Source organism: Leopardus geoffroyi, chromosome X, assembly GCF_018350155.1.
Source record: "Leopardus geoffroyi isolate Oge1 chromosome X, O.geoffroyi_Oge1_pat1.0, whole genome shotgun sequence".
NCBI lineage: Eukaryota > Metazoa > Chordata > Mammalia > Carnivora > Felidae > Leopardus > Leopardus geoffroyi.
The window spans coordinates 48775361-48788341 of NC_059343.1; the positions used below are offsets into that span (position 1 = coordinate 48775361).

At 39.6% G+C, this 12981-nt stretch overlaps 1 protein-coding gene across 1 annotated transcript in view; it reads left to right on the forward strand.

The window, feature by feature from the left end:
- Positions 1-3850: 3850 nt before the first annotated feature.
- The window catches only part of KLF8 (Kruppel like factor 8), a 248359-nt gene continuing 239228 nt past the window's right edge, over positions 3851-12981 (forward strand). The window contains exon 1 of the mRNA XM_045470936.1: positions 3851-4465. The gene's annotated coding sequence lies outside the window, so the exon portion shown is untranslated. The remainder of the gene's footprint in view (positions 4466-12981) is intronic.

A 12981-nucleotide genomic window follows, 5' to 3' on the forward strand; every position in this document is an offset into this window, starting at 1 on the left:
AAAGTGGTTATTTGACTTAGCAACATAAAGGTGGTCAGTCTCTACTTCCTTATCCATCTTAGGACATGCACAGAGGAGCTTGAGACAAGTATTATTGTCTCCTTTGTTTTTTTGTGTGAAGAAGTTAAAGCTCAGAGGAGTTAGGTAACTTGCTTCAGGTAAAACAGGTAGGGAATGGCAAACTTGGAATTAGAAGTCTTCTTATCCCAAATTCAATCTTCTTTCAACTATACCACAGTTGATTTTTATATCTGGGAGGTTTTTTAGTTTGCTACAGGACTTACAAGGTCCCACGGGTAGTACAGAGCTGAATCCATTTCAACATGCCTGGAGTGTCTATTACTTGTAAAGTTCTGTGGTCATCACTATAAAACATTTGAAAATGAAAAGACACAGACCATACCCCCAAGGAGCTTGTACAGTCTAGTAAGACAGTATCTATAGGACTACATTATAAGACAACATGGAAGTAATGGAAACACCAAAGTGAGGATTTGGGTTAGATATGGATATATGACTTGGTGACAGAGAGAGCTTGTTCATCTTCCTATTTATTGCTATATAATCTTATGTGCCTGACAAAAAAAGGTTGGTGCTCAATAAAAAGTATTGAGCACCAACTTTTTGCCAGGTGCGCAGTGATTATATAGCAGTAAATAGGAAGTAGACTCTGGCTATCATAAGTAATAAAAGTTTTTTTTTTTTTAATTAGGAGAATAGGGAACTTACTGAAAGTGGGATGTCATAGAGTTAAGGGAAGAGTTGAATCAGAAAGGTTAGGAACCAGGTCAGCTCTGGGCACAAAAGCAGTATGAATTTATGGATCTTCGCTCCAGCTTTAATGTGACTCCCCTGCCCCAAGTAACCCCTGACTGTTTCAATTAAAAATGTCATGGTCCATGGAAAGAGAAATTGATTGTCCCAGTTGGATCAGGGATCTTTCCCTAAAATAAGTTATTATGGCCAACAGGGAAAGTTTACATATCACAGACATCAGACATGGTCATTACAATATGCTTTCAAACCAGTTCCAAAGAAGGTAAATCCTTATTAATTGGACACCCATTCCATCACATATGGTACTTACTAAAAGACTAATATCAAGAGGAATGAGATTAAGGGAATGTGTTCACTTGCCACAGAAGATTGATATTACAAGTCTTTTCCTGTCATAAGAACTTTCTGTCATCAGTGAGCTGACCAAAGGTAACTAACAGAGAATTTCTGAAATTGAAGGTGCCCATGGCCACTATTAATTCAATCTCCTCATTATATAATTCAGAATATGAAGCTCTTTTTTGCAGTATTTCATGTAGAGAAATAGCAAATAAGTGGTATACAAGAAACTTCTGAACTTTAATCCTGTGGACACTTTCTTTGCTAAACATTGTACAATGCTTAGCACTGTACTTATAACATAACCATGGTATCTTTCAAACCTCCTCATGATATCATGCTCAGGTATAGGCAGGAATCTAGCAAAAGGTATGTGTTATCCGTGGTCAGAAGTCCAGAGAATTGGGTGAAGCTGAATAGCTTCTATAAGAAGACAGATAGCTAAGGTTAGGACACATGATGGATAAGTAATCAGGAAGAGATAGCTGAGGTTAGGACACATGATGGATAAGTAATCAGAGACATGCCAGTGACAGTTTAAGACAGGACTAAACGACAGGATTCTTATCCTTCTGAAGTTTCTCTTCTTGAAGCTAAAAAGCCCTAGTCCATCCACTGGGAAAGGGAGGTGACTTCCCCATATGACCTTTTATCAAAATCATAGCTTATAGAATTATTCAAACCATCCTTCCTGCTTTATGTAACAAATGTCCCTAACTATAGCTGCCTCCATTTGTCTTTAACCTATTAATGTCAAGTAAACTGGGTGTCTTCTCTTCCCAATATCATGACTGATGAGGTTAGTGTAGGAAATACAGTATAGTGGGAAAGAATGTATATCTGGAGCTGTACTACTTGAGCTCAAATCCCAGATTTACCATTTCATAGGGGTGTGATTTTTGGCAAGTTATTCTACTCCCTGGGCTTTGTTTTCTAACCTATAAAAATGAAGATAATAATAATGCCTGCTTCATACTGAGGTTGTGTAAATAAAATGAAGTGATGCATCTTTGGGGGCATGAGAAAGCATATATAAATAATCTGACTTCAAAGTAAGAAACACATCTAGAGGCAAAGATTCTATAATTCAGATGAACCAGACCCTCAAAAACTATGTACCCTAGCACTGACTTGACAGAACTCAGAACACTTAAATCAACCATCAGCAATCAACTATAAACCCTAGAAGTCATCCTAAAAGCACACTGCCACTAGGTGACTGCTCCAACTACCATTGCTAATTCAGCCCTAAGGCAAGGTATCCAGATGGATGTTCTAAGGGAGAATAGATGGGGCAAGTGATTCATAACAGGTGTGTCTCTCTTAGCTGCCTCCTTTTTTTGGTTTGTTTGTTCTTTTCTGTATTTTTTGCATTATTCTTTCTTAAACTGAAGTATAATTAACATACAATGTTTTATTAGTTTCAGGTGTTTGTTGTTTAAAACCAGATAACACTCAGATAGATTCCAGAAGATATTGCCTTCAACCATTCTTTCAACAAATACTGAGCTCCTACTATATGGCAACCACTGTTCAGTATGCTAATGATACATCAAAGATCAAAATAGATGTACCTGCTCCTACTGTGCTTGTACATTAGAGGGAGGGTCATCACTGAACCACAGAAACAAAAATACATATGATTGTTTTAGATTGTGATCAGTACTATAATAAAGATAAAATGAGATAAGGTAACAGTTCCTGGGCTATGAGAATTACTTTAATCTGGGTGGTCAGGGAAAGCTTCCCTGAGATCTGGAGGATATTGAAGCCCATCATGGGTAGAACTAGATAGGAAGAAAGAGAAATGCAAAGTCCCTTAGTTCAGATAGGTATTAGCATATTGGAATAAAAAGGAGATCAGTGGGGCACCTGAATGGCTTAGTCAGTTAAGCATCCTACTTTGGCTCAGGTCATGATCTCATGGTCCGTGAGTTTAAGCCCCACGTGGGGCTCTGTGCTGGACAGTTCAGAGCCTGGAGCCTGCTTCAGATTCTGTGTCTCCCTCTCTCTCTTCCCCTCCCCCACTCAGCGCGCGCGCTCTCTCTCTCTCTCTGTCAAAAATAAATAAACATTAAAAAAATTAAAAAAAAAAAAGAGGTAGGCAGGAGCTGGATATAGAGTTGGTGATGGCTTCTTAGGGGTAGTAGCGTAAAGCATAAGAAGTGGGCAGATTCTGGTCACATTTTTAAAGACAGAGCCAACAGGATTTCTTGAAGAAATTGAATGTGAAGTATAAGAGAAAAAGAGGAATGAAGGCTGTCTCCAAGATTTTTGGCCTGAGCAAACAGGTGTTGCCATTAACTATAATGGAGAATGGCATTAAATATAATTTCTGATAGGTCATTCTGGAATTCCAGTAATACCTGTGGATGGAACTTCAGGGCCCTCCTCTGACTTTGAGCTGCCTAGTTATGGAGTGGGACAGTGGGGTGGTACTGCTGTTTTGCATGAGTTAGAGACATGAAACACATTTCCCCACCCTCTCTTCCCATTCTAGTGAGAAACCTGGAGACTTACACAGATGAGAGATAGAAAAAACTGAGCACACTGGAACCAGAACGGTGAAGCCAAAGGGACAGCAGATCTGTTGTAGTGACTTCAGTCCAGAAACTGTAGGGTAGTGGGCGGCGCCAATGAGGGCGCCATAGTAACTTTCTTGGCGATTTGGCAGCCTAAGGAACCACTTTTCACCAGAAACAAAGCAAAGAGATGGGGTAGTGTAGGGCAGTGGCCTGGCAAGCCTGGAAGGAGTTTGGGTGGAGCTGTGCAAGCTTGGCTGAGGGGGAGGGGAAGCCGCCACTAGCAACTAACCTTAGCTTCCTAAACTCAGCAGAAAGGTCAGAGGTATTGTTGGAAAGGCAAGAAGCCCAGTGATTCGGCTTGCCCGCCAAACCAAGACAAAAACCCAAGTTGTGCCATGCAGCTTTAAAGGGGCTGGTGATTGACAGAATGTGTAGCAGTGGATGGGGTGGAGCCGCTGGGTGGGGTCTGGGACAGGCAGCTGGGAGAAACCAAAAGGAAGAAAAAAGAAAACCATTGCCCCTGTTGTCGCTATTGCCGTGCGCGGGAAGCTAGCCAAAAAGAAACTAAAAGGAGTGGTTTAGAGCTCACTTTCACTCCTATCCCCAGCCAACTCTCTCGAACCCTCTGTCTCCTTTTGAGATAATTAAAATCGAGTAAACACCGGCACTAGTCTGTGCCCATTCCCCCAAGCCTGCACTGAACTAGGTTTGTAGTACCGAGGGAGTGAGGACCCCGTGTCCACCAGCTCAAACCCGGCCCCGCCCCGTCGGCTCTGGCCCAAGGCTCGGAGCAGAGGATGCCTTTGGAGGTGCAGAATCCGAAAGTAAGTCCCTTTTATTTTGCCTACCCACCCCCTCTCCTTCCTTTTGCCACCCTCACTGGGGTCTCCCGCTGTGCTACAAAGAAGCAGTCTGACAGAAGGGGACTTTCAAGGAGGATCCTGAGGGTGGAGCAGAGTGGGATGGGGTAAGGGGAGGGGAGGGGAGGAGGGGTGGTGCTTTAGAGCCTAGGGGAACTGCTACCCACGGGATAGACGTTCACAGTTTAACGGTTGCATAGATACAGCCTTGATTTCCCCTTCTGTCATTACAGCCTCGACTTACCCTCTCCAGGCGTTCTTTCTTGGTGTCACACTCCAGCATCCCTATCAGGTTGCTTAATGCCTTAAAGCTGGGAGGGCTCCATCTTGCCTGGCTTCTTAAAGAGACAGTGCACCAGTTCAACTGAGGGAAGTCTGTACTGGAAATTCAGTTTGGAGAAGGATGACATTGACTCACTGTACTATGACACTACATGTGTTGTGGGAATTTGTGAGGCAAAGGCAGCTTTTAATTTCTCACACCAGCCTCTTAATGTTCAGTTGATACTCAGAAGGACACATTGGGCAGTGTTGCCAACTTGCACTTTGGCTCTGCAGGTTTAGCTAAAGGGGGAAATTTTATGCTTCCCGAGAGGTGACATGGTTGTGCAGATGGCTTGAAAATATGTATTTATTCTACAAATATTTATGGAATGCCAGATTTTTGCCTATGGCTGTTCCTGCTGCTGCTGTCTGTAGTATGTCAAGACCATGTAGAATGGCGTCGCCGACTCCTTTCTTAACAGATTGGAAGCCACAGTTTCTTCCTAAAATATGGAAATTAATGTTGAATTTGATTCCAACGTTTACCAAGCATCTGTTATGTTAAAGATCCAATGGTTCGTGTTTATTGTCTTTCTGTTAGTAATAGGCATTGATATATCCAAGCCTAAGTGACTAGGAGATCCAGCTGGAAAAGACAGGAACTCAAGTGAAAATGACATGCAAAGAGAGAGGGGCTGCATGCTTTAATATGGAAGCTAAGGCCACCTTGGGTAATCTGTCATTACCATGTTCATGTCCTGTCAGGAACATTGTGTCGGGGAGTAGGGCTTCAACAACTTTCTTCTCCTGTTAAATAAAGTAACTTGTGTTGAGATTTGTTAGAAAGCCTCATACAGACCAGTGACATGTCTTCCATGTTTGTCTCTCTCATGTTTCTGCTTAGGGAGAGTAGCAGGACTTGGTGGAGACTGATGATATCTCATAGGTCAAAGAGATGAAAGCATGTTGTTTGAAGTTTTAGGGCTCCTATTTCACTGTGAAAGTTTCTGTTTGGTCAATGGAATGCCATTGCTTCCAGTGCTCTGCAATTCACCAGTTTAGCTGTCTCTGGTATTAAATGCAACACACAGAACACCTCCCTTTTTTATGTGCTAGGTTTCATTGCATCCTTAGTGCTAACTCCCATCAAGGGCATGTGCCATTTCTAGGTTTCTAGGAAACATTTAGCTAAAGCACCTTCTTCCATGCCCATTCTCCTCAGTTAGTTTTCCAAACCTCAAAATGACTTTATTCTAAATGGCCATATGATTGAGTGTACTGGATTCAGATAAAGAAGAAAACTTCACCTCGGGTCCTTTCTTTCTAAATTCCCTGGCCTATGGGCTACTTAAAACACAGGAAACATATTCAGCTGGAACTGTCCTAGTAACTTTCATCAGTGGGAGTACAGTCTTGTCCCAGAGCCAAGAGCTACTTGTACATGTCATACCCACGGAACTCTGCTATCCACACCCTTGCATGGCGAGTGGAGAAGGAGCTATGTGTTGGTTCCATAGTCAGCTTCCTGCATTTGGTATGCATGAAATATGTTAGGAACTGCTGTGCTTCCATTTTAACCTTTGATTGGCACGTTCTATTCACGTTGGTTTGTTTTTCTTTAGGAGAGTTTCTAGTTGCAGGATAAGGGAACTGGGTAATTCTTAGCTGTCATAAAATATCATTGCTGAAATATGGCTATTCTTTTCCTAGGATAATGAAAGGTTTGTGAACCCACTAACAAGTACTGCAGGCAAGCAACAGAAATCCTTCTTTAAGGGCTTCAAGTAACTTCCTCAGAGCAATTTAAATTGTTTGGTGTCATTCATTCTGCTTCCTGGGATTGTGAAGAATGTCTGTCTATGGAGGGGCAAAAGAGTTTTATTGCAAAGAGGACACTTTTCATCCTATCTTTTTCTCTGTATTTTACTAACAGTAGTTTTGAGCCCCAATTCCTCTTCTGGAATGCATGGATCCAGGGGTTAGGCTAGACCAGAATACCTTGCCTCTACATTTACTTTGGTCTGAGTTCCTTCCTAGTTGTTCCTCAGCCCTCAAGGGTTGGGAGCTGTGATAGACAAAGGTATCAACACAAAAGTGCATTGTGTTATGATATTAATTAATTCATTCAACAAATACTGAGAATTAACTCAGTGCCATCAGTGCACAAGATTCTGGGAATATATAACAGTAAACAAAACAAAGCTCTTGCCCTCTTGGAGATTATATTCTAATGAGGATGTGTTGGTGAAGGGGAAAGACAAACAGTAAAGGTGTTTTTTGCAGGAGGATATGGTGGGAGAAAGGATATAAAGCCTTGAGATTGTGGAGTGCTATTTATTATAGAGCAGTCAAGGAAAGCTTCTTTGATATGGTGATATTTATGAATATATCAGAATATAGTGAGAGAGCCAGCCATGAGAATACCTGATCACAGAGTGTTCTAGACAGAGGAAATATAATGTGCAAAGGATTGCTGTGTTCAAGAAATAGGAAGAAGGCCCATATCACTAGAGTAGAAAGGAGGAGAATGGTAGGATATGAGGTCAGAGAGACAGAGAGGGTCAGATTTTATAGGACCTGTGAACACTTTGACTTTTATTCTGAGTGAGTTAGGAAGCCATTTTTAAAGAAAATAATCAACAATTTTATCATTTTAAATTCTACTCTAGTAAGAAGGATGAATCTTCAATTGTTCATCTTAACACAATCAAGATGATTATGTTTTAATGCTTTGGATACAATGCTCCTTAAAAAAAAAACTTAGCTTATTGATGAATTCATGTCAACTCATAAAATTTAATTTCATACTAACATTGTTTTATAACATAATTATCTGAAAAAGGTTTCAAACACATTTGAAACTACTTAGATACTAAAAGTCTTTTCCATGTACTTTAATAAAAAAGCACAATAAATTTATTAGCACTTGAATAATGCTTAAACTTAAATAAAACATAAGATTTTGTAGTACTATTTTAGTCTATCATGAAATTGTGAAAATTACTGACTTGGAAACTTTTTTAAGCTTTCAGTCTTGCTAGCACATATGATTTCTACTAAGCTATTTACTATCCTTCTTCCCAAGTCCTTCCTAGTGGGGAAGTGTATTTCATGAACCATTTCATTTAATCTTCATAATAGTCTTGTAAGGTAGGCACTATTATCATTTCCATTTTACGTATGAGGAAACTAAGGCACTAAAAACTAATGAAAAGCAAAGTGCCTTACCCAAGGCCACACAGCTAGTAAGTGGAAGAGGACCCATTCTTTCCTATACCTTCTGAAAAGTTGTTCCATCAGCTTCCTTTTCTGTCTTCCTTGATTTATTTTTCTTCTTTGGTTCTCCTACCCATCCAACTATCCCCACCTATTTATTGAAGATGTACTGTGTGCCAAGCCCTCTATCAAATACTTTATGTGTATCAATTCATACAAATCTCACAACAATTTTATGAAGAAAGTACTATTATTTTCACCATTTTTCAGTTAGGGAAATTGGGGCACAGAAAAATCTGGCAATATGCAAATCTTGCAATTTGTACAAGTTTACACATCTAGTAAATGGCAAAGCTGAGATTTAAACCCAAGCCTACAGAGTCTGAACCTAGACTATTATGCTATACTGCCTAATCTTCAGCTTGTAAGCACATTCTTTCCCAAACCCCCTGAAAAAAAATCAATTTTTCTTTAACAATATTCACTCAAATTACCACTCCATTTTTCTGCAATTTTATTTAAATCATTACTGAAATTGCTGTTGCCAAATTTACCTAAAGATTTCCTCAGTGTCATGTCCAGTGCTCTCTTTTTAGGTTTTCAACATAGTTGACTCTACTACATTTGAAGCTGTTGTACATGCCATCCTTCTTTAAAACCTTCCCTTCCTTGTCTTCCATGAGAATATTCTATCTTGGATTTCCACCTATCTTTCTAACTGTTGTTTTTGTTCTCTTCTCTAGCCACTCTATAACCCCTTTTTTTGTGTTATCTCATCCACTTAAGAGTTTCAACTGTCGTTTATACTCTGATGATGGTCTGTATGACAAATTGCATCTCCAAGCTGAATGTTTTTCTTGAGAGTGGACCTACCCATTTATCTGTTAAGTGCCCACCTTGACACTTTATACTTAATATGTATAAAACTGAATTTGTAATCAAACCCTTCAGTCTCCGTTCTATCTCTGTCAGTAACATAATCAACCAAGAAATAAATCCTAGAGTCATCTGTGACTCTTTCTTCTCTTCACCTTCCAAATTTTGCTTCTTGGATCTTTATATGTTCTTCATCCTTACTTGTAGTGTCTTTGCTTAATTTTTCCATCTGTCTGATCTTGCACATGAAAATATCTCTTTCACTGTCATTTTATCTGCCTCTAACTTCTATAGGCTTTGTTACAGGTTAAATTATGTTCTTCAAAATATTTTGCAGCTTTAATTCCTAATGCCACAGAATGAGACTGTAGTTGGAAAAAGGGTATTTACAAAGGTAATCAAGTTAAAATGAGGTCAATTAGGACAGGACCTAATCCAATATGACTTGTCTCCTTATAAAAAGAGGAAATTTGGACACAAAGACAGAATCACAATAGAGGGAAGATGATATGAAGAAGCATGAGAAGACAACCATCTGCAAATCAGAAAGACAGGACTAGAACAGATTCTTTCCTCACAGTCCTCAGAAGGAACCAATGCTGCTGACACCTTGACTTTAGTCCTTTAACCTCCAGAACTGTGATAGTAAATTTCTGTTGAAGTTACCCAGTTTTGAGTACTTTGTTGTGGCAATCCTAGCAAACTATTAGGGACTCTAGAATACATGTTAGGATATCTCTAAACATGTTTTTATCTTGCCAGTCCTATGTTCAGAATCCTTCAAAGACTCCCCATCACTTATAGGATTAAATTCCTGCCACTTAGTAAGACACATCAGTCTGTCATGAGCCACCTTTGGTGTTTATTGCCTATGACTTTTCCTTATCACAAGAGCCACATTAAACAAACAGCTACTACTTGAATATAGCATGGTCTTTCACAAACACCATGCTTTATTTATGCTATTAGGATTTCCAAAATGTCCTTCTCCCTCTTACATGAACTACTCCCACCTCCACCTTTCCTTCTCTATCTTCCTTGATTTACTCTAGTTCTTATTCTAGTCTATTCTATGCTACTTTATTCTTCTCTTTTTGGTAAGCTTCTATGCATATCATGATATCCAATCAAGTGTCATTTTCTCTGTTCATGAAGCCTTGCTGTACCTTGGAGTATAGGTTCAGTTTGGATTGCCTGAGTGGAGGGGAAAGGGTATTCTAAGCAGGAAGAACCATATAACCAAAGACATCAACATAATGTGGGTTAGAGGAGGATGGAGTAGGGTTAAGGAAGGGGTGAGGTTAGAGAATTCTACCTGTGATAATAATATAAGCGGGACAAAAGCAGCTGCTGGAGAAGCAGCAATGTCAATATTCTTCCTCCATAGTGTCTCAGGGAAACAGCTAGGTCTCAAAGAATGTTATTATATAGCTAGTGTCACCTGATACTGAGATGGCCTGTATTTTGTTACTTGGAAAACTGTTCTTTCTAACAGTCCCTAACCTGGAGACACTTTTTTCTGGTCAGCAATGGCACGGTAGTAGAGTAGAAAATATTTTAAAAGGTTCAGAGTGGAGTGCATGGGTGGCTCAGTCAGTTAAGCGTCTGACGCTTGATTTCAGCTCAGGTCATAATCTCATAGTTCATAAGATTGAGCCCCACATCAGGCTCTGCACTGACAGTATGGAGCCTGATTTGGATTCTCTCTCTCCCTCTCTTTTTGCCCCCCCCCCCCAAATAAATAAACTTAAAAAAATAACATAACATAAAATAAAAGGTTCAGAATGCTTTTTTGCTCTAGCAGAATGTGATATGCAGCTTTGACTTCTTTCAATGTGACTATATTAACATCTTCACTTATTTAAGGCAGATGGTTTTGAAAAGGGGAAGCAACATTCATTGATTCATTCATCTCATTTACTCATTCAACATGCATGCCCTGAGAATCTTCTGTGTAGCTAGGTCTGTGCTACAAGCTGGGAATACAAAAATATAAGACTTCAACCTTGCCCTGAAGCTGATCTGGGAGACAGAGAAAGCTCTAGCTAACATCCAGTATTTGTTGATCACTTACTATATGCCAGGTACCATGCTAAATCCTTTGCATGCTTCTCATTTAAACTCACCATAGGGTTATTCCCATTTTGTAAATGAAGACATTGAGGGTTAGAGGGCAGTTGAATAAACTCAAGGAGGGAGAAATTGGGAAACTGACAAGAAAATTATTAACATGAACAGGAAAGATGTGAGTGACATTAGGGGTGAAGGGGTCAGAGAAGACTTACTATAGGAGGTGATGTTTGAGTCTTAAAAATAATAAATAGGATTTTTTTCAAGGTAGGCAAGTAAAGAAAGAAAGGGCATTGTAGGTTAAGGAACATCGTATGTTGATGAATGGAGGTTCCAAAGATGTGGCATGTTTGGGAAATAGCGAATGTTTCATTATGGCTTGAACATAAGGAGATTCTATGCCAGTGACAGGAAAAAAGTCTGAAGAGGTAGACAGAATCCAGGACATGACCATAAATAAAGGAATCTCTATTTTTTTATAGGTACAGTATTAAGAGTACTTTCCCCCATATTCATTTTTATTGTTCAAAACCTTCAGGATTGCATAAACAGCTGCTTCCAATGCTAAAGAGAAACTAGAGCCATATTTGGCATTGAGGGTCAGTCAATATAGACTAGTAAAATTACTGGGGCCAGAGAGTGGACACAAACCTGATCATTCATTGGCTCTAAGAGTCATTGTAGAGCAGGATAAAGGGGTGAGTCCTCTACTTTCTGAGAGAACAGACTGATAAAAATAGCTCCTATTCAGGTAATCAATCAACAATTAATAATAAAGCAACTATGACAACAATAATAAATGAGACAGGTACTACTCTAACCACTGGATTTAGTATTTCCATGTGATAAATGGATAAATTATAGCACTCTGGATCTCTGGACCATATCTGTAAGGAAACTGGGAAAATTCTGCTAATAATTGGCAGAACTTGAATTTGAACCCAGATAGCCTGCCTCCAAATCCAAATTTTTAATCATTTTGATATCTTTAGCTAACTAACCAGCAAGACCAAGAAGGAAATAGATCAAAGTGGATCACTACCTCTGGGCCCTGCTAGCAGTGTAATGCCATGCACACATGAGTACATATGAAAAAGATAGTAACAGTTGGAAGATCTAAGTAGTAAGAAAGCAACAGGTAAGGCAGGTACCTTGCTGACTGAGGTCACAATTTAAAGGCCCACAAACCATATTCAGGCCACAGATATACTTTATCTTGAACCATGTTTTTCCAAAATTTGATTTCACTACCAGTGTATAAAAGGTAGAAGATTTCATGTTAAATATAGGTATGCAGCTTTCATGAAAAACATTAAATGTATGGCATCACTGGGCCTATACTGTTTCATGGTGACATTTACCAGGAACTGAGCAGCATCTACCCAATTAGGCATTTTTATTTATCCATTTCTATTCTTTTGTTGCAGTGGACAGGATCCATCTGGAGCTAGTTTAAGTGCAACAGAAATGTCACTGGATCTTGGGAATGAACTGGTTTTGCAAATGGGGAGTTGTTGGAAACACAAGCTGGTTTTCTTTATGTGTCTCATATTTGCTTCCTTGTTCATATCTGCTTGTTTCTTCTCTTTTAGCAGATTAAAGTACACAGTGGGAAACAGATAGCTCCTTCATCTCCCAAGTTCATATGTTATAGTTCGGTCACATGGAAAGGTAATGACTGGTTGTCTTAGTTCCAATCCTCAAGTCACAGAAAACTGAGCACTGATAGACCTGGCTCGAATCAGTTGCCTATACCTAAAGAAACTAGCTCTTGCCAGGAGACTAGGGTCATGTCATACAATATAAACTAGGATTATATATATTTTTAAATCAGAGAAGAGTTAGAAGAGGATTATTATGTATGGAGCAGATGCTTCCAAATATGCCCTCTGTTCCAAACATTATTTTGGCCCTACTCACTTTGTGGTAGCTTTCTGCATTCTCTTGGAGGTCTCTCAACCGACTGCAGGCCTGACCTATCTAGTCTGCTTGCCATTTAAGTCCTGATATTTTGGGAGTATGCAGGGTTCAGTGTACCCCAAGTGGCCTGATCC